The sequence below is a fragment of the Cydia pomonella genome, chromosome 10 (genome assembly GCF_033807575.1).
Source record: "Cydia pomonella isolate Wapato2018A chromosome 10, ilCydPomo1, whole genome shotgun sequence".
NCBI classification, from domain to species: domain Eukaryota; kingdom Metazoa; phylum Arthropoda; class Insecta; order Lepidoptera; family Tortricidae; genus Cydia; species Cydia pomonella.
The window spans coordinates 12,815,681-12,834,568 of NC_084712.1; the positions used below are offsets into that span (position 1 = coordinate 12,815,681).

The 18,888-nt window shown below is 35.7% G+C and overlaps 1 long non-coding RNA gene across 1 annotated transcript in view; it reads right to left on the reverse strand.

Moving 5' to 3' along the window:
* LOC133522141 (uncharacterized) overlaps positions 1–18,888 on the reverse strand; it is a 596,248-nt gene that overhangs the window by 532,714 nt on the left and 44,646 nt on the right. The gene's annotated exons all lie outside the window — the stretch shown is intronic.

The following is an 18,888-nucleotide window of genomic DNA, read 5'->3' on the forward strand; positions in this document are numbered from 1 at the left end:
GCAAAGGCGCGAACGAAATCGACAAACAGCCAATTAATTTTTTTTAAAAAAGCTAATATTTTTGTATTTCTATTCGACGGATGGAGATCAAATCGATAAAATTTTATGTTTATTCATTAATGTAATTTACAAGATAATTTAATCTATAAATTATGTTTGGTGTGATAGAACCTCTTTGAACTAACATTTGAAACCTAATAGTTGATTTAAAAAAAAAATTACTCGACTAAATCAAGAAGGCTTCGTTTCCATGCATATTATTTGCAATCAGTTACCTTCTTAACTGAGTCGGATAATATAATGAAAAAGCCCAAGTGTTATAATATACTGAAAAAGCACGCGTGTTTAATATCTAGGATTATGAGCCAAAAATCGGTGGAATAAAAACGTCGTTTTGAGCAAGTGTGTTGAAAAGAACTATTACAGTACATATGGTGCTACTTTCCCGCACGCGTGCGGGAATGAGCACTTTCCGTGCATATGTCAAAACTTTAAAGAGCCATATGTACTGTAAAACGTTGTACGCTACAGGTGCGAATAGGTAATTCGCAACTCGAGTTGATTTATAACACTCCCTTCGGTAGTGTTTTAATTTATCACCACTTGTTGCGAATTTCCTATTTTCTGCACTTATATTATTAAGGTATACTACCTCCCCTTCACGTAAAGTGGAAGTGATTTTTTATTTAACCCTACAATGTGAGGTATCGTTGGAAAAGTTTTTCAAAGCGAATAGGGGTCTCAAACAATTTTTTATTTATTTATAGTCTATTACTTTAATTACGTACTGATTATGCAAATTTGCCTATTAAGCCTATTTGTTTAACTCGGGTGAAAGGTACCATTACATCCCTTAGTTAACAATATACTATGCTAATAGCGCCAGTTTAGCTTATTGTGACGGTAAGGTAACTACGGAACCCTATACTGAGCATGGCCCGACATGCTCTTGACCGGTTTTAATTACTTTATAATGTAACCTTAAAAGTCCTTTCGAATAACTAGTTTTTACTAGTGAAAATGCATTTTCACCAAGATGTGTCGAAAAACTAGTTTTAATTAGAGAAAACGCGTTTTCACTAAGAATGGCGTTCCACGGTATCATATACAAGACACTTAATACCCCTGTTATGTTAATGAAAGTATCTACATAAGGACGCCTGAAAACTATTCAAAATTAAAGAAACAAACGAGTCGAAAAAGTATTTTTGACTCATTCGCACCAGTGAACATGAAAAGAGAAAGGGGACCCATTATATTACGAGTTGGATAAAACGGATAAGGAATAGGACACGGTCACATGTGGCGTGTGACTTTTATGTCCTCTTCGTGGACACTTGGACTCGTTTTATTTGATGACATGACCTAAGTAATATTTGCTCCGAGAATATCAGTTTATTGAAATTCTCTTGGTCCTTACCAGCACAGTAGTGTTATTTTTGTTAAGGTTTTAATAATGAAAATGGATCACTTTGTGTAGATATTTTATAATAACTGATCAGTTTTCATTATTGGGAAATGTTATTTAGGCGACCGGTCTGGCCTAGTGGGTAGTGACCCTGCCTATGAAGCCGATGGTCCCGGGTTCAAATCCTGGTAAGGGCATTTTTTCGTGTGATGAGCATGGATATTTGTTCCTGAGTCATGGGTGTTTTCTATGTATTTAAGTATTTATAAATATTTATATATTATATATATCGTTGTCTAAGTACCCTCAACACAAGCCTTATTGAGCTTACTGTGGGACTTAGTCAATTTGTGTAATAATGTCCTATAATATTTATTATTTAAAATTTTACGAGTTTTTTAATAAACAGCCAAACCCATCTAAGCAATGTCCTAAATATTTAAGAGTCCCCAGCAAGCTCGGCCGAATTTCACCTTCCCATACAAGTTTCGTAGTCATTTTAAAACTACGCGTTGGACTGTAATGCAACTTTGCACATACAATGGCATGAGGTATATCTAGTCTTGTAATTAGTTTATATAGCTACATTTTAGAAAACACACGAAATAGAGCAAAACAATTTTTGTAAGAAAAAGTTAAATTCGTTGTATTTTTTTTACTATGGTATCTGATGCTACATATATTATTTACAGGACTATACCTTATCCTATTGTAAGTACAATGTTTCAGAGCAATCTAGCTAGTCGTTTTAAAATGAGAGCGCAACTACGTTTGTATGGAGAACCGAGCTTGCTTACGAAATTTAACAGCCTAACGGGACCGTTAAGAAATTTAACAGCCAAATAGAAGCTACAACTAACCAAATAATATTATTCTTAGTTTTACTATTAGTCAAAATAAAACTGAAACAAAATAATAACAAGATGGGTACATTATCATGTTAGTTTTGATCCGCATATGCCAAAACAAAAAGAAAATACCTCTATTATCAGGTAACAAGTGTGTAAATACAACGGTAACACATATGTAAACAAAACACAAACATTAAACAGTATTTATTTAAAACAATAGACGTATACCCTCGTATGTTTATAGAAATATCGAAATTTCATTTATTTGTTCTGCAGGCAGTACTAACATAAAGCAAAGCGGGCTTCCCAAATTGAATCTATCGGGTCACTTAGTTCAGGAGAGGTAGTTGAGCGATCGATCGCGAATACCACTACACTGTACATAGCTAGGAAGTACACTTGGCTCCTAGAATACACTTGAATAAGAAATGTGCTGGTAATAGGTACGTAGAATAATTTTGTGAGAAGAATTCGAGAGTTAATCTCTATCTAAAATTCTTTAAATAGGTATGGGAACAGGCTCTTTGCAGTCATCATTTTTGTCTCTACTTTGGTACTTTAAGCATAGGTAATTAGATCTAATAGAAGTATATAAAAAAAAACTCGTACATGAATGTGACAAGTAAATTTAATTGATAATATATAACATTATTATTAAAATGTAGGTTGCCTAATATGTCGTAAATATCACCGAGCGAAGTCCATTAAAACATTAATTTAAATATTCTTAAGTCCCAAAATGATACAAATATCTCGGCTGCTGTTGCAAAAAATAATTACCTAAAGAACTTTTCCGATTATTTCTGATGCAGCATCACCTTGCTATATTTTTTTTATTTTGTTTCGATAGGATTATATTATCGAGCTACCTTCATAAAATGGAAACATGTTTACCAAAGCGATGCGGTCGTACATCAGAATGTATTCATTTATGACAGATGTCGTGAATATTATTAGATGAATCCGGTGATAAATTTTCATATCGATATCGAGTTGGACGCTTGGCTGGAATCGTTTCCATGGCTGTAGGATAAGCTCATATATTATGGGGACAACTTATTATAATTGCATTTGTCGTTTCAAGTTCATTTGACGTTTTTGCCTTTATTAGGACATGAAGCGGTTTCTTCTCCGGTGGGATTTTGACATGTTTACTGCAGATAGGAACCTTTCAAGGTTCTTGTTGCCCCACGCGAAAACAAGGTAATGTAAACGCGACATACTGATAATTACATTAATTACACTTTACATTAAATTTGGGTTGGATTAATATCAAAATAAATACTAACGAAAAATTAAAACTAACCTTAATCCATCATTATATAGGTCATCATATATAAAGGCTCAAGAAACAATTCCTAGGGTAACTAAAAATAGAAAACTTTAAAAAATTAAATACTCTTCTACTATGTAATACTCGTAAGCTGCAATTTTGATACCTAAATAAATCAGTTTTCAAATTTCATCATTAAGATATATAGATAACTAGCTTTAGCTCGCGTAAAGCAAAATAACCGGCCAAGAGCATGTCGGGCCACGCTCAGTGTAGGGTTCCGTAGTTACTCTACCGTCACAATAAGCTAAACTGGAGCTTAAAGTATAGTAAATTGTTAACCAAGGGATGAACTGTGGGTGTACGTCTTTTTACTATGAAGGGGAAACTTTTGCGATAACTCAAAAACAGCTAAACTGATCATATCCGCTATAGTTTTCATTTAATGTCTTTCTTAAGCTCTACTTCCAAGATTTTTTAGGACCTATGGTTCAAAAGTTAGAGGGGGGGGGACACTTTATTTTTTTCTTTCGGAGCAATTATCTCCGAATATATTCACTTTATCAAGAAATGTTTGTTGAAGACCCCTATTCGTTTTGAAAGACCTTTCCAACGATATTCCAACTGTAGGGTTGAAGCAAAAAAAAAATTCACCCCCACTTTACGTGTAGGGGAGGTACCCTAAAAAAATTAAATTTTTAGATTTTATTGTACGACTTTGTCGGCTTTATTGATTTATATATCCATGCCAAATTTCAGCTTTCTAGCACTAACGACCACGGAGCAAAGCCTCGGACAGACAGACAGACAGACAGACAGACAGACAGACAGACAGACAGACGGACATGGCGAAACTATAAGGGTTCCGTTTTATGCCATTTGGCTACGGAACCCTAAAAAAGGGTTCTCAGTTTGACCCGTATGTTTGTATGAAAGCATGTAGGTATATCTGTCCGCGATTATTAGATTTAGAATCAAGTTCTGATAAATGCATGACGTATTCCGCAACTTCATACTTGTTAAAGTACTTCCTTATGAACAACATTTTTAGCCATGTTTGAAAGTGATAGCTACCTATAGAATCAAACTTTGAGGTGAATTTACACGGGAGCACAACAGGGAGGAAACAGTCCTATTAGGATAACGCGGGTCTCGTTCCATACCTCAAAAGCTAAAAAAGAACCCTTATAGGACCACGTGTGGCTATCTGTCAATCCATCTGTTACAACCGATTTGCTCCGAAACTACTGGACCGATTGAATTGCAATTTGGCAAAAATACTTTCAACATTTTTCATGTCCACAATATTAAATTTTAAAATCATTCAATGCCATTTTCGTAAATAACCCCAACAGGGGATTTGTATTTCACGTCCACCACGTTAGCTTTTACAAACGTTGTTATTTTCGTAATCAGCTACCCGATAAACCATAGAAATAATACCCATGTTTATTTTTAGACTTAGTTACCATATTTCCCCCTTTTAGGGGTTAAATTCTCAATAAACCTGAAACAGGTGTTTACTCATTTATCGTTAGGAATCCTCTTGTAAAGTTTCGAGTAAAATAGTCTAACTAATCTTGTTTCCCCATACAAAGTTTGGAGCCCCATTTCACCCCTTTAGGGGGTGAATTATGAAAAATCCTTTCTTTTTGCACCCCTAGACCTTGTAAAGAATCTACGTGTCAAATTTGGAATCTCTAAAACCAGCGGTTTAGGCTGTGCGTTGATATGTCAGTCAATCAGTCAGTCAGTTTCTTTTTTTATGGCAAAAATACTTTCAACATTTTTCATGTCCACAATATTAAATTTTAAAATCATTCAATGCCATTCTCGTAAATAACGTCCCAAAAAACCATAAAAACGACACCCATATGGATATTTAGTAATTTCAACCCCATCGCTCCTTCGCTCCCCAACAGGGGATTTGTATTTCACGTCCACCTCGTTAGATTTTATAATCGTTATTTTCGTAATCACCGACCCAATAAACCATAGAAATAATACCCATGTTGATTTTTAGACTTAATCATCATATTTTCCCCTTTTAGGGGTTGAATTCTCAAAAAACTTGAAACACGTGTTTACTCATTTATCGTTAGGAATACTCTTGTAAAGTTTCGAATAAACTATTCTAATTAATCTTGTTTCCCCATACAAAGTTTGGACCCCCATTTCACCCCCTTAGACTTAGGGGGTGAATTTTGAAAAATCCTTTCTTAGTGCACCCCTAGACCTTCTTAAGAACCTACGTGCCAGCTTTTCTTTTATTCTTGTTCTCCTTAGAGTTGATCCTAAAGTAACGACATAATAAGATATCATAAGAGCCGAAAAGGCCCCTGTAGCATCGCAAGTTACGTGCCGCGTAAAGCATTGATTAGTAATAATAAAATGTTCGTATTAAGGAAAACACTTGTCGGCCACCATTGTTTATTTCTCCCTTATCGAATTAGAGCGGAGTTTCCGAGAAATTACATTAACAAGGAAGAGGGCGAGGGAATTCTAGCTTAATGGCGACGTCGACTCGTCCCTTGCCGTCACTTCGCGAAGCCGATAAAACGCGCTTGGTGCACTCTACAGTCGCCAAAGAGCTCGCAACAAAACAAACGAGTTTAAAAAGCTTGCCACCTTAACACTCTAATACGAGGTGCCGTGTCAGTCAGAATATAGATACCTATTTTACTAGACTTATTTTTACCCAATTTGAAGCACTATACAGTATGTATAGCGTCTCAATTTAGTAATATAAACAATATTTGACTACATATGAGATCGAGCAGGGTATTTGCTGCCTGATATGCAAGACAGTTGCTATTATGTACTGATCTGTTTATGAGATAGCTGACATCAATAAATAACACACGCCGTCTTGATATCATTCAAAACCATATCGCAATTATTCCATGCCTACCTTTGAGGCGACATAATCAGTTCGTAACTGTTATTCCCGCTACTTGACGATTTAATATCTCGGGTGAACCAGTTAAGGAGCGGTCTTTAAATTCGCATAGTTATTTACGTACCTCAAGGTCAAGTCACAGTGATTAGACCGCGAACTCGATTCGCTCATGCTCGCGTGACTTACATATGAGAACATAGATGTGCTACGGTGTAGCGGCTTGGAGCACTCCATTGCATTGGAAATGCATAGAGATCAAGCTTGCTTTGCATTCATGACGTTTGTGCCTACATGAGGAATGGTAACTGAATTTGATATGATAAGGGGGTAGAGGTATTAACGCAAAGTGCGTTCCTTTATTGGAACCAGCCTAATTTTGGTGTTAGTGGGAAATTAGATGCAAAATCTTAACCTCAAATTTGTTAAAAGCAAAACCGATTATTCGGATCCGAAGTCTTTCAGACCAATCAGCCTTGCATCCTTCAGAAAGTCTATGTGACAGAGAACTAAAGGACACGGCCCTAAAAAACATAGAAATCCGTCCAAACCAACACGCCTACAGTCAAGGGAAATCAATTGACTCAGCTCTCCATGCTGTGGTAAGCAACATAGAACCAATCTGTCACCTAAATCAACCTAAGCGTTTTTACTTGGGGTAATACTACTGGGACGTAATGATCAAGAATATTTTAATCCAAATAACAATTTATTTAATTTACTCTAATAAAATACAGTATCTCGCTTAAATTTAAAGTATAGTTCAATGTACTCGGTTTGACTGTAGTTAAGACCTTTCAACCAGTTTTGAATTATGAATTTTGCTTCACGAGGAGACTTTTTAGATATGTTGCAGGCCTTTACCACTGTATTGTAAATATACGGATGTAGATAGTTAGGAAAACGCTCTGCGAAAGCGGTTTTGTGATGGGAGTAGGGATTTTAAAGATTCGATTACGGATTAAGGCTCCTGCCTTTATACTGCCTGGGTTACTCTTCCGAATTTATAGTTTTTTGATGAACGTGAGTTGCAGCTCGGAGGATCAATAATTGCCTAACACTACGGACTTCTGCACTTTTATAAAGGGTGACCCTCGAAACCACCGGGGCTTCCCAAGCATGACCTTGAGCACAAACCTTTGGGCCCTTTCGAGAGGCAGTAGTGCAGAGCTAGTGGAGCCACCCCACACGCCAATACAGTATGATAGGATCGATTCGCATATCGAAATGTATACGAGCTTTAGCAAATCCCTCGTGGCAGAATTTCGTAGTAGCTTCATAATGAATACTACCTTTCTGACTCTAGCCGACATTACTTCAATGTGCTTTTTGAAATTGAGATTTTCATCAAGCGTAATGCCCAGGTACTTTACGGTGGTACAATTACTAACCACATTGAAAACTCTACTCGTGTGAATAGTTGAATCGTCCGCTGAACTGGCCGTGAGCTAGGGGCAGAAGAAGCCGTTTTATGAAAACATAAATATTTTGTTTTTGAAATAAAATAATAATAATCTATGAAAATATGATCTCAAAACTACCCATGCTGAAGGCTCCCATCGGCAAAACACCAAAAACTATGATCTTCTGGAAAGAATACGCCATATCATTAACAGAAGATTCGAAAGAAGGACTAGACCAAACAAACCTAAGAATATTCACAGACACTTTGCCGCTTTTTTATACATTGGTTTTACAACCGAGTTCTTAAGTAAATCCGGAAATGTACCTTCGGAAAAGGACTGGTTGATGATAAATGTGAGTGGGAGAGCTAGTTCTTCAGCACATTCTTTGATTAACAAAGGTGGTAATTCATCATGGCCGTAACTGCGCTTATTTTTCAAACTTTTTATTATTATGAAAACTTCGTGCGGAGTGACTGGGCTCAAGAAGAATGAATGTTCTGGGCACGTACTTGGTGGCCGTCCTTGCGGTGGTGTGGCACTGCCGTCAACAGCGCCCACCGATGAGAAATAATTGTTAAAATAATTGGCTACTGTCGCTGGATTTTCAGTGAGTTGGTTATTTATATTAAGTTTAATATTGACTTTTTTCCTTTTTGAAGTTTGTTCGTTTGTTCATTTACGATTTGCCACATTGATTTAACCACATTATTTGATGTTCTCATCTTTTTGATATTTTGAAGCTTTTTTGAGATGGTAACGGTCTTTTTATATAATTTCTCGTATTGTTTATAGTGTTTATTTAGGATGGGGTTATTTACTTGCGTTATAAATGCTTTTAAAAGTCGTTTATTCCTACAAGATACTTTTATACCAGTTGTTAACCATTTTTTGGTGCTGTTATTTATCTTTATTTTGGACTTAGTTTTTGGTATGCACACTTCCAATAACTGGGATAGGTTTTGGTGTAGTATATTGTAGTTTTCATTGACAGTTTTGGCGTTTGTTATTATGTTCATAAAATCTATTTTTCCTAGCTCTGATTTAAAATGTTCAATATTTCTCTTGCTAAAATGTCTTTTCCATGTATTCCAACTAGCTCGACTGTTTATTTTTATTGATGGTATACTAATGTTTTTTTTTTCACAATGTGGCATCTGATTGCCGCCATATAGTTTAATTTTGACTGCTATGTCTTTAGTCGGATGAATGATATTTATTACTTATACTCAAAATAAATTTACAATGCACTTAATGAGACGTAAAAACTATTCCCTTTAGTGAAAATCGGACGATTACAAGTGAGTGAGAATCATTGAAATAGTCTATAGTGCCACAAAACGTCGCGCCATTCTCGATTTCGATTTTTTGAACAAACGTTCATCGCAAAAGCTTTCTGTCGAGCAACAAGTTCATCGCTATTCCGATTTTATGGACAAACGTTGGTCGCGGTAGCTATGGTACCTTTCTGTCAAAGAACAGTTTATCGCAATAGGAATCTGACGCACAATCGGTTATCATTAATAATTCGAAGTCGCACTTCATAAAAACCGTTCAAGCGTAAGCCGGTCTTGAGGAAAAATCTAAAACTTATTTAAAAAAAAAATTGTAACTACGAAAACCCTAAAACGCGACTCTGACTCGCATTTTTCAGTATTTTTCATACTATCATTAGATAGACAACCCGCTAAAGTGAGCTACGAGTACTCAAAGGTTTGCGTTGACACCCATGAAGCTGGGAGCATACCTTACTCGGAACAATTTTTAAGTTACCTGTGTTCTCTAGAATTTACTGAACAAAGTGTCCTAAGTGGCAAAAAACCGTTCCTCGACAAACGACAACTTTCGCACGTACCCTAGAAGTACTACGACTACCTTTTATACAGTGGAGCGAAAGCAAAGCCTGATTTCCGCAAGTTTGCTTAATACATGTAAATTAGGGCAAAAGTCCTTTCAACTAAAGTTTGTTCCAGCCTTCCTACTGAACTGCGTCACACCTATTTACAGCTAAGAATTATTATACTGGATAATATTGTGTTATATAGCTTTCGTGTAATGGCAAATTTGATGATGAATCAAATAGTATTTTATACAATCGTGTTATAATAGAGAGCTTTTCAGTCGAGTACCGCGTTTAGGCAGCGACGCTTGCTGAGTTGCCTAAGTAAGGTACAAGATTGAAAAGCTTGATTATGTCACTATTATACTTTTTCTACGAGTCATCAAAAATAATACTTTTTTAATATAAAACCTAAATAAGTAATGAAAATTGGTAAGTATCTCTCAGAAGACAAAAATGTAGTACAAAGATATCAACGCCCGCCCGTTCCTCGTTCTATGGGCCCGCGGCGGCAGGTGATTGGTATTTTTTTTAAGTTGACTATAGCGTATCGAAACTTTTATTTTATTTCAGTTGGGCGCCCGTACATAAAAAGTACGCAATTATAGTTTGGTATACGAAATCTTAATTCAATCATTACAGTCGACGAGTAGAAAAAATGTTTTTTGGATTAAAATTGATGATGTGATTTTAATTACAACGACAAGGTATAGGTATCTATTAGTATATATTATTATATTTATGAATACCTATGTAATTATTTGTATATTTATATATGCATCGTATTTAGTTAGCTACTTATTTTAATTCTTGCCATCATGTAGGTACAAAATACAAATCTTAGTTTGTCTAGCATTTTAATATTTATAATAAAGTGTTTTATTACTACTACTATTAATAATTTGTACGAAAAAGTTATTAACTGAGAAAGGCTCGTATTATACACGCTTTGATATAAGTAGGTATTCTTTACTTTCATTTCAAATACAGCGAGTGGTTATCATCAAATAAATGCCCTTACTAGGATTCGATTCTTGGTAGGTTCCAAATCAAAACCTAATATAAAAATATTGCAGTTAATATTTTATTTTCATAACATTAAACTCGAAAGGCCGTCGCAAAGAACAATTTCCTACCGGCCTCGGCTGACCGAAGGCACTTTACAAGCCACTTAAAATAATGTTGAATATAACGAGGAAGCCGAGATTCAAGGCATAAATCAAAGTAGGATTCCCAGCTCGAGTCTCTGTTACGCTAGCCCAGCCTATTACACAAGTCATAAGTTTAAATTGTTACCTGGGCACTTTAATTAAGTCTATCGTCAGCACTTAGCAGATAATTCGACTAGACTAGTTCTATCAAACAATCCAGTGTTCGGTGCAATTACCTCCCTAACCCAATAGCAGCCGGAATCTTCAGGTGGTCTGGGCAAAGTTTGCACATTGTTGGCGGAGATCGTTTATTGCGGCCCAATACTGTGTTCATGTCGATAGGCCAACAGTTGACATTTTAGTGTACTGTTGATTGATGTTTCCCCTTTTTATCTGCCCCGAAAATTTAAACTGTAACGAAAATTTGTAGTATTTTCAAACTGTTACAGTCAGCTGCCGAGAAAAGTGACCTCCCTTGCATAGAAGTTTGCATACAAAGGCGTTAAGCGAATAGTATTGCTGACTGTAATACCAAACCTACGCGTAACTGTATTTATAAACTTTTTTTTTTTTTTAAATTTTAGACTTAAAATGTTACAAGCTCGGTTTCTTTAGAGCTTACTGAATATTACTAATCTATCAAAACTCACTCGAATCCGATTGGCTTGCTTAATGGGTAGATATTTCAAAATAGACCTTTATTATTCCTAAAGGTAATTAAAATTTTGACCTACAATGATTGACTTGAATGACATACCTGGTATAAAAAAGCTACGGCAACACTATATATTTCATGACCATACACAATCAACATAAACACATTCTACATAATAGTTGCCCAACAATAGCCCGAAGCCGGGTTCCAAATCAGAATCGCATCAAAAACAACTCTGAAAACAACAACATCGGGCAAACTATGTTTAGAGAAACGATTGAGAACGCGATTACGGAGCCGAAAGCATGAATATTCATTGTCCAGATGTTCGGTTCCATCAGATAGGCGTGTAGCGAGTGAGCACCGGGTATGCCCGTATTCGAAACCAATCATGTCTGTAGCCACCTCACTCACAGCTCTGCGTGTTATCACAATAGGCTAGGACGTGTGAACGGTGATATAACGTCACTGTCTCTGCTAACCACAGATCACTCACGTAATGTACGAAGCATCTAAGCTTGAACTTTTGCTCAATCTAGTTGCTATGCGTCCATGTCTACGATCTTCGGATAAGAGTGGTGCGGCTCGCTTACCCTGAGACTTATTGTTAATAATTTAATGTTCACATATCCGCTAACCACCAACATTCGCAAGTACAAAATAGATGGATTTTACTAAATTATTAATGAGTGTTCATATAGGTAGTATGCAATTAATTGCCTTAATGGTTACCACCACCAGACGTAATATCTACTTAATGATCAGTCAGAATTACAAGGATCTGTTTAAGGGCATATGCGGTATCGTGTTCAGATTAGGAAAAACTAGAAGAAGCATTTTTTGACGCAAAAATTGTTAGGCCTTTGTATGGAGGGTTCGCCGACTTGGACGACCTGTTCCATAGATTTTTTTTTTCCCAGGCAAAACTTTTTTCTTCTACTTTTTCCTAACTCGAACATGATACCGAATATGGCCTTAAATTGTCATGTGCGCCATATTTGACACACACACACACACACTCTATATATAATTATATACCTTAACATAGCATAATTTATTTGTAGTTTTACATGTATGTACCTATAAAATGTATAATTGTTGGTGCAATAATAGTTATTTACAGTACACATGGTGCTACTTTACCGCACTAGTGCGAAAATAAGCATATTACGTTACTGTGTCGAACATTTAAAGGGTAATGTACTATTACGATACATGTGCGAAAAATAGGAAATTCGTAACGAGTGGCGATAAATTAAAACACGACTGAATGGAGTTTTTTTTAAATCGACACGAGTTGCGAAATACCCATTCGCACATGTATCGTACAACGTTTTACAGTACATATGACCCTTTGAATTTTCGACATAGTTACATAATGTGCTAATTTACGCACTAGTGCGGAAAAGTAGCACCATATGTACTGTAATAGTTCATTATGATACAAGTGTGCTAACTTGGTCATTACATACGAGACGATATTGTGCGCGTGTGAATGAATGAATGTAATGACCAATACACACGCGTTTCATACGACGTTACGACACTTGCGAGGAAAAAACTAAATTTATAAATTAGTTTTTTTTTGTCAAAACAGTAAAAGTCCAATTTTTAAAATGGTGGCTTACAGTTTTAACATCGAATAATTGCACCAAAGAAGCATGCTGGGCTTGTAGGCACTTATTCGCCAGTTCATTGAAGTAAGCTAACAACACGTTTTCCAAGAAAGACTGGGCGTTTTTGCTGATTTTCCATTGAATAAAAGTTTCATATTATTTTTCACCCGATTTTGATGGTAAAAGGCGATCGTTCTCGGCTCTTGCCTCTATTAGTATTACTGGCAGCGTCAATTTTATGTGTTCTTCATTTTCAATGCTTGAAAATGACATTTTCGTTAATATATAAACTAAAAACATGCATATTTAGGTTTCTAAAATATTTTTTTCTAAACTGAATAGTTTGGGCGAGAGACACTTCCAAAGTGAAAAAATTTGTCCCCCCCCCCCCTGTAACTTCTAAAATAACAGAATGAAAAATCTAAAAAAAATATATGATATACATTGCCATGCAAACTTCCACCGAAAATTGGTTTGAACGAGATCTAGTAAGTAGTTTTTTTTTAATACGTCATAAAATTAAAAAAAAAAAATTTTATCAAACCCATACGTGTTGGGTATCTATGGATAGATCTTCAAAAATTATATTTAGGTTCCTAATATCATTTTTTTCTAAACTGAATGGTTTGCGCGAGAGACATTTCCAAAGTGAAAAAATGTGTGTCCCCCCTGTAACTTCTAAAATAACAGAATGAAAAATTAAAAAAAAAAATATGATATACATTACCATGCAAACTTCCACTGAAAATTGGTTTGAACGAGATCTAGTAAGTAGTTTTTTTAATACGTCATAAATGGTACGGAACCCTTCATGGGCGAGTCCGACTCGCACTTGGCCGCTTTTTATTTTTTTACGCACGATTCCAATGCGCGCGCAAGGCAAAGGCGCGAACGAAATCGACAAACGGCCAATAAAAAAAATGAAAATAAGCTAATATTTTCGTATTTATATTCGACGGATGGAGATTAAATCTATAAAATGTTATGTTTATTCATTAAAGTAACTTACGAGATAATTCAATCTATAAATTATGTTTGGTGTAATAAAACCTCTTTGAACTAACATTTGAAACCTAATAGTTGGTTAAAATAAATGTATTAATCGACCAAATTAAGAAGGCTCCGATTCCATGCATATTATTAGCAATCAGTTACCTTCTTAACTCAGTCGGATAATATAATGAAAAAGCACGAGTGTTATAATATACTGAAAAAGCACGCGTGTTTAATATCTAGGATTATGAGCCAAAAATCGGTGGACTAAAAACGCCGTTTTGAGCAAGTGTGTTGAAAATATTTTTTACTTACTTACTTACTTACCATATATCAGAATAAACCTTTACTCCCCTGATAGTGTTTGTCTTCACGTCCCACATCACATGGCGACCCTGCCATTGCGACCTTGTGCTGCACTGGCGGCGCGCCGAGCCAGCCAGAGGACGATTAAGAAAAATATAGGATAACAGTTTAAATACTAACCTACAAGGACATTAAATATGTTGTAAATTATATTGACCGTGGATAAATAACAGACAGTAGATAAAGTGGACACTCCCCACTATTTTTGTTACTGATGACGACAAAATAACACAAATGCAACTTATTATTAACACCGCTATGTAGAAAGAGACTAGCGATAGCTTATATTATAGTCTACCGTGATAAGCATGTTGTTCGCATGTACGAGTAAATAACAAACAAGAGTAAAAGTGGAATTTTAGAGGTAGAGCGCCTCAAAGATTTGCAGTGCATTATAATGAAGAATCTATTAAAAGTAGTCTATGTCACGGTCCTATATGCCTTCGTTGTTTGCGGGGGTGTAAAGCGTTATTTTCACACATACCTACGAAATGTGTGTAGAAGCGAATAGTGTCGCGGTGGGATATCATACTCATGTTACGATAAACTTATTCAGGATTTTCACATTTACCGCTAAAGTTGGCATAAAAATAGGTAGGGAGTAACTGTAACAACTGTAACGAGTGATTGACAATACCAATGAAATGACAAATGAGGCAACAGTTATTGGAATTAGGATTTTAATCACTAGCATATTAATCCAATGCAGTCATTTAAACTTAAATAATGCATATTACAAACATGAATAGGAGCGATACAACTCCATGGTTTCATACTACCCAAATTTTAATAAATCTACAGGAGGCTCTAAAGATAGCTATTTGTATTTTTAACCGACTTCAAGATTGAAGAAAAGAGGAGGTTATTATACGCACCATTTATAAAACGCCTAAATTCACAATGAAACTATGTAAACGTTTCGTTATTATACGAGTATCCTAAACTTTTTGTCAATTCAAGGGTCTATTTTTACAAAGTGTTTCGTTGTAAGCAATGGCGTCTTAAAGCTTATATTGATGTATTAACTGTAAAATGAAGACGGTTACAATGTAATAATAGTGAAATAACAGTGCAATTTAAGAAATACGTGACTCAGAAAAGATTTATAAGGAACGTTCCAGGGGTGTCGTAATTCACAAAGAGCCGAGCGAGTCCGGGAATTTTATATTATTTTATTAAGGTGCACTATCAAATACAGAGGCGCAACGAACTTATTGTATTTACTGCTGGGTGTTTTATTTTGATACGGAGGAAAATAGCTTAAAGCTTGAGGGTGCGTTCACATTGGGTCATAATTTACAACATGTTGGTAGCAATCAGATAGTGTCCAGTTGGAAATACACTGTAGTATACGAGTATGAAAATGGGGGCAACGAAACTAGACAGTTCGTTTGCTATGCTATCTTTACTGCTGGATACTGGCGTTTGGCAGTTGTTCATCGGTGGAGGTCAGAGAATTCAGGCCACTCTTTGTTAATACATAGGTAATACGCAATTTATAAATGAGGTCTCTATGCGGCACTTTTCATGTACTTTAGCATTCCTTGTTTTGTTATTTCGCATTATTCATGTAAATAAAGTAAAATGTAAGGTAAAATTTGCTAATTTTATTCATTCAATTGTTACTTAATGTTAACTTTCTCTAAAATAGTTTCATTCGATGTATAAGTAATACCGTTGACTATTGGCAGTTTTAGACTGAAAAAGTAAAAAATTAAAGAGGCAATCACGCTGAAATTCATACTATAATTGACAAATTAAAATTACTGTACAGTTTCCTAATATATGTGTATTTATTCATAAATATTGCAATTTAATGTTTTTTCGCTGTATGTTATTATGACCAGACATACAAAATCCCGGTACTCCCGATTGAAAGTAAGTCCTAAGGAAAAGTCATGGCATACCTTTATTACTTTAATTACAGATTATGCAAATTTACCTTGTCTTTTTGGTTTCCTCGTAGGTATTCGATATGAAAAGAAATGAAAGGCATGCATCATTTCATCCCTTTGTTAACAATTTTCTATAAGCTACATTTTATAACTGCGGAACCCTACACTAAGCATAGTCTGACATGCTCTTGGTTTTTTTTTTCAACTAAATAGTTTGCTGGTCCGTCACTCTAATTTCGCCTGATGAACAGCTGCCAGACGCCCGGATCTAGTAATATAATAAGTTAGTATAGCAAACTACCTAGAGTAGTACCTATATATAATCCTTATGTGATTGTGTGCCTCCGTTCGTAGTCATTACATGGAAACGGATGGGAATCATTGATAAAGCGTGCAACATCCATTATTGTAGATATTGGGCTGCGCGCAACACCTATGCTAATTCTAAAAATGGTCAAAATACCTTAATTAAAGTATTTCCGCACAATATTGCATATTAACAATAAGGTTCATCACTTTTATCAGTCCAATACGCTATTTATCGCGGACTCTTCGAGGCGGGAATGTTTAAATTTACCTCAATGAAGAAGGCATTTAATTGCATTCAGCGCATTTAACCGAAGTTATACAGAACTTGCAATGTGCCGAGTTAGCAATAGCTACAGTGCCAACGGCATTCTGGAATTACTAACAAATGTAACTTAAATTTAAATAAATACTTGAAATGAAGTTCGCTCTTAGTTTTTATTTTACTGAGAAATTTACTCGTTGTGAATATTAATATTCCCTTTTCTCCCACATGCTGCACACAAGCACCCACACAGTACATACTTTGTGAATCTGACGGATATTCCCAGTAGTGCTAACCAAAGAGCATATAATCACTACGTTTTAAGAGACGGGACTTCCATACTAGCGAGTGGAATCAGTTTGTTTCGCAAATCATTACCAAAATGTACGACAAAGAACTGTCAAAGAACCATAGTACCAACATAAGCAATTTAAATAGTGTAGTACGGTACACGCTTGCGTTTCTTATCGATATCGATAAAATGGGGAGGGTTGAAATATAGACTCTTGTCTACAAATTTTGTACTCGAAATCAAGTTAGGATCGAGTCCACATTTAAGTTGTATGTTATATAGTGGATAGTTCTATGAGTGGACTAATACGTGGTCGAGCTTAATGTGGACCCGATTTTTTTTTACAACACCTTGTTGTTATTCAACTCTAGGAAGGATCAAAATAGCACTTTTCTTCCCTACTAGGACGGATCACTTTTTTCCTCTTTTTGCATACTTCTTAGGTTAAATTTAATTACCATTAATTAAATTTATTTATTTTTTATTTGTACCATAATAATTTCCTCATAGGTGATGTAAAAAGCAGTATTAAAACAAGAAATATTACTTTGCTAATCCGCGAGAAAATAACGTGTTAGTCAATCAGTGCTAACCCGTTATACTTACTTGCGTATTTTTACATGCAATTAATGTTCCCACCCTCCCACCGCAAAAATAAATACGCAAATAAATATAACAACCCACCACCAAAAGTACAAAACTCGACACGTGTTTCGCCTCTCTACGAGGCATCCTCAGGAGATGCTGGAGATGTTGACGGTCTGACACCCGACAACTGACTGAGCTGTCTAGAACGGTCGGCCATATTTATACCTTGACCAGTCCCCCTACTGTGCAAGTGTGAATGAGATGGAAAAATTCGTAATAACGGCGATGACGCAACATTCAACTGTTCGTTAAGAATTATCCCCCTATTGTTGTACCTAATTATTTCCAACTGTTCCAGAACACTCAAACGCAATCCTTTCTCGCAAACATGTAAAATATCAAAAGAATGATTCTCAGGTAAAGCATGGCCACTGTCTATCAAGTGCTTCGCAAAATTTGACTTTTCTGGATGGTTGTGTCTGTATGACGCAACATGCTCCTTATACCTGGTAGTGAAATTACGGCCTGTTTGCCCCACATACACTTTATTACAATTATCACAAGTAAGCTTATAAACTCCAGATTTTTTTCCCTTCTCAATCTTATCTTTCCCATTGCAAAGTTTAGAGTGCAAAGTGTTGTTTGTCCTAAAAGCCACAGGAATATCGTTAGATTTTAAAATTTTGTAAATTGCATCTGATCGTGCAGCATACAACATATTGTTGACTATACTATTACGCTTTTTTCTTGCACGATCCTCTGAGCCGATTAAGAAATACAAAGCGAGCATAACTTATGTTGGCAAATTGTCAGATGCAATTTACAAAATTTTAAAATCTAACGATATTCCTGTGGCTTTTAGGACAAACAACACTTTGCACTCTAAACTTTGCAATGGGAAAGATAAGATTGAGAAGGGAAAAAATCTGGAGTTTATAAGCTTACTTGTGATAATTGTAATAAAGTGTATGTGGGGCAAACAGGCCGTAATTTTACTACCAGGTATAAGGAGCATGTTGCGTCATACAGACACAACCATCCAGAAAAGTCAAATTTTGCGAAGCACTTGATAGACAGTGGCCATGCTTTA